The sequence below is a fragment of the Myotis brandtii genome, unplaced genomic scaffold (assembly GCF_000412655.1).
Source record: "Myotis brandtii unplaced genomic scaffold, ASM41265v1 scaffold589, whole genome shotgun sequence".
NCBI lineage: Eukaryota > Metazoa > Chordata > Mammalia > Chiroptera > Vespertilionidae > Myotis > Myotis brandtii.
The window spans coordinates 103,428-107,034 of record NW_005370220.1 but is presented as its reverse complement, the minus strand read 5'-3'; the positions used below and the strand labels follow the sequence as shown (position 1 = coordinate 107,034).

Sequence of the window (3,607 nt, the reverse complement as noted above, 5' to 3'; positions counted from 1 at the left end):
TCTGAGAGCTCTCTGAGAGCACACGTCTTCAGCATCCCAGCTAGAGTTTGGCCAAGATGCCATCTCACGCATCTTTGTAGGATGGATGGAGTAGAATTGAAAGGAATCACAGAGCAGGGCGGTCACTCCTTGTGCCGTGCCAGCACGGCCAAGGGTCAACCTGAGTGGGGGTGGCTGAAAGGCTTAGAAAAGACAGACAAGAGAATGAAAGCTGGGTCTCGGTGGGACGCTGCTTCTCCGAGAGACAGCAACAGCGCCCACAAGCCGTGTCTTTATTTTATAGCAGATGCCACGAGGCAAAGTAAGGGCGTGATCAAGATGTTTACAACATTCTCATGGGTTTCAATCCTACTCAACTACATGCACCTGAACTCTATCAAGCCTACATCACTCAGGCACGTGGGGCCACGTGTTTGGACCATAGGTTCACGCTTTCAATTACAGCTGTTGGCTATAATTGTGCTGGGAGGGCCCTGCCCTCCAAGCTGGGACTTGCATGTGGCAATGAGAGGACTGTGCCCTCTCATCAGTCCAAGGCTTGAACCTGTCCAAACACTGTAGCGGCTCCCCACAACTCCTGTGCGCTGGGTGCTAGGTGCTCCAAGGAGACACCAGTTCCTGTTCTGAGGGTGGCTTGGGGGAGGAGTACAGGTGTGGAGGCTTTGGAGTGACCACAGAGATAGTGCTCGTCTCCGCAAAGAGTGGGAGACTGTGGGCAGACAGCTCACCAGCCTTCACTCACCACCCAGTTCTTTCTTGTGGTCCTGTGGTCCCGGCCACATGGCTGGGCCTCCTCCCTCCCAAACCCGTTGGTGAATCACATACACGCACACACACACCACAGCACTGGGCAGCCCCATGAGAGCTCAGGTTGGACAGAGTGGAGACTGGAAAGCCCCTCCCTGTGCAGGAACTCTGAGACGTAGGAATCCCTGCAGCTCCTCTCACTCGTTCATTCTTGGCTTAAGAATCTGTATTTGTAGGGGAAGGAAAACGCAGAGAAGACAGAATTCTGGGGCTGCAGTTGAACAACCAGAAGACCTTAGCCAAGTGACCTCACCTCTTGAGTGAGTTTCTTCAAGTGTAAAGTGTGCATAATGCGCTCTTACAGGGTAAGGGGGACAGTCAAGGAAGATAACAAATATGAAAGTTTTTGTAAACAGAAAACTGTGTGTGTGTAAAGTCATTCATTCATTGGCTCACTTATTTAACAAACAGTGCTCTTGAAATATCAATGTTCTAAGCATTTCACAAGAATTAATCCATTTAATACTCTTAACAACCCTCTAAAGATGTTACTAATACTGTTCCCATTTTCTAGACAAGGAAACTGAGGCACAGAAGTGTTAAGCAATTTGCTCAATACCATAAAGCCAGTAAGTGGTAGTGTTGGGGTTTGTAACCAGTCCTGTTTGGCTTCAGTTCCTTCTTTCCTTCCTTCTTTCCTTCCTTCCTTCCTTCCTTCCTTCCTTCCTTCCTTCCTTCCTTCCTTTCCTTCCCTCCTTCCATTCCTTGGTCACACATTTATTAAGCTGTCTCTGTGTCACGCCCTGGGTCTGCTGAAAGGGACCAGACTTGGTCAGTGTGCTGTGGTGGGCCCTGTCCAGAGGCAGAAGTGGCCTCCTGCAGGGGTGGGGTTTGGAATCACATTGTCAGGCTGCAAGTGATTCGAGTCACAAGATTCCTATTTCAAACTTTGAATCTGGATGTGACCAAGCAACTGTGCTACAAAACCTTTATAGGTTCATTCATCCGAACCCAGGGAAGTGGCCACCTATCTACTGTAAGTCTGACGATCGAGCCAGAGTCAACTGGTGTCTGAAGCACATGGAGAAGGGGTCGGAAATCAGGCAAAATCTGGAACGTCTCACTGTCGAGGTTCTTATAGTGGGGATCTACCAGCAAAAGTTCCTCAAGGAGCCCTCCAAGACCTGGGTTCCGAGCCTCCTCGACGTGGCCATGGGGGATTATTCTAGCAACACAGGGTGCAAGTGGCATGAGGAAAATGACGTTCTCTTCTGCGCTTTAGCTGTTTGCAAGAAAACTGCGTACTGCATCAGCAATTCTCTGGCCACGCTCTTTGGAATCCAGCTCACAGGGGCCCACGTGCCCTTGCAGGATGACGAGGCCAGCCACAGGGTGACTCCCAAAATGGTCATATTGGATGCAGGGCGGTACCAGAAGCTCAGGTTTGAGAGCTCAGGATTCTCTCATTTCAACTATTCTAATCAGGAACCAAGATCAAACACACCCACTGGTGACTACCCTTCTGGGGTGAAGATTTCAGGCCCAAACAGCAGTGTTGGGGAAGAGGGATCACGCGCCTGCTAGAGCGCATCTCGGGCTCCTCCAGCAGCGTCCCCAGGTTCTCCAGCTGTGACACCGCGCTCTCCCCTTCCCTGTCCCCGAAGGGTGGGTACAAGTCCTTCTCCCCCCTGTCTTAATGATGGTACTCTTCAATTCTGGGAAAATAGCAGGCCCGCTTCCCTCTGATTGCAGTCCCGGACAGCAGAGCACGCCCCTGGTACGTGCCGCCCTCTGAAACGGCCTGCCTTGTAGAGAATCCTGTTTCGTCGATTAAAAGTAATTGTGGTTGGAGAAGATTTGGCATTTTTGCTTTTTTCTCGAGGGCTTGCTCTGCTTCCTGACTGTGTAATGGGAACGCCTTGGAAGGTTGACCTCCAAGGACCAAACTGGCCTTTTCAGAGGAGTGCTTTTGCACATGTTACATTGTGCTCATCTTCTCCTCCACAAGAAAGGTATTGAATGTCTGTTATGAAAGGTGTTCAAATAGTGTTGCTGTACTTCTTCCCATTATGACGTGTAGAACCTTTCTCTTGAGACCTGCTGGCTGTTTTCATTGCAAATATCTAAAAAATTTGCCTTTAATAAAAATAAAGTTTTGTTAAAAAAACCCCTTTTTTTTTTTTAAACAAAAAAACCTGAGTGGGCTCCTGAGACATTCCCAGGCAGCATGGGCAGTTCTTGGCTGTTGCCATGACTGAGTGTACTCGTAGCCAGCTAAACTTCCTGCTCTGTGTGGGGCAACCCTACACGAAATGTCAATAGTGCCCCATGGAGAAGTCACTCAGAGAAACAGCACTGGTGCGGGAGTCCTCCCAGCCGGCTGAGCCAGCCCTGCCAGTCGAAACTGCATGGCTTGGACAAGTGGCTTTACCTTTCCGAGTCTCAGCTTCCATCCATCTCTGAGAAGCACGGTTGGAGTGAGTATGCCTGTCTAGTACTCAGCAGTAGCTGGCGTGCTTGGGTTGTTCAACAAACCTGAACATCTTTTCCTGCTCGAGGCAATACCAGAAATGCGGAGGAGAAGCAGCTAGGAGTCCAGCATCCCTCCAAACCCTCCTCCCTCCCTCTGGGGACGTTCTGATGCCTGCTGGGCTCCGGGCAGGCCGGAGAGCTCGCTCTCCATCCAGGCTCCTCACCAAAGGCAAGACAGCCCCCCTTCCTACCAGCCCAGGGGCTGCAGGCAAAAGCCAGCGCGCCTTGCTGAGCCTGGCTTCCTTGTCCGTCACAGGGAGAAACAGAGCACTGGTGGACGTCAGCTGCTTCTGGCTGTCCCTCGTCCCTTCCCTCTTCTTTTGATAAT

The 3,607-nt window shown here is 50.8% G+C and overlaps 1 pseudogene; it reads left to right on the top strand.

Annotated features, from left to right (window-relative positions):
• The first annotated feature begins 1,097 nt into the window (after positions 1–1,097).
• Positions 1,098–2,865, top strand: LOC102243688 (annotated as a pseudogene).
• Positions 2,866–3,607: the final 742 nt, after the last annotated feature.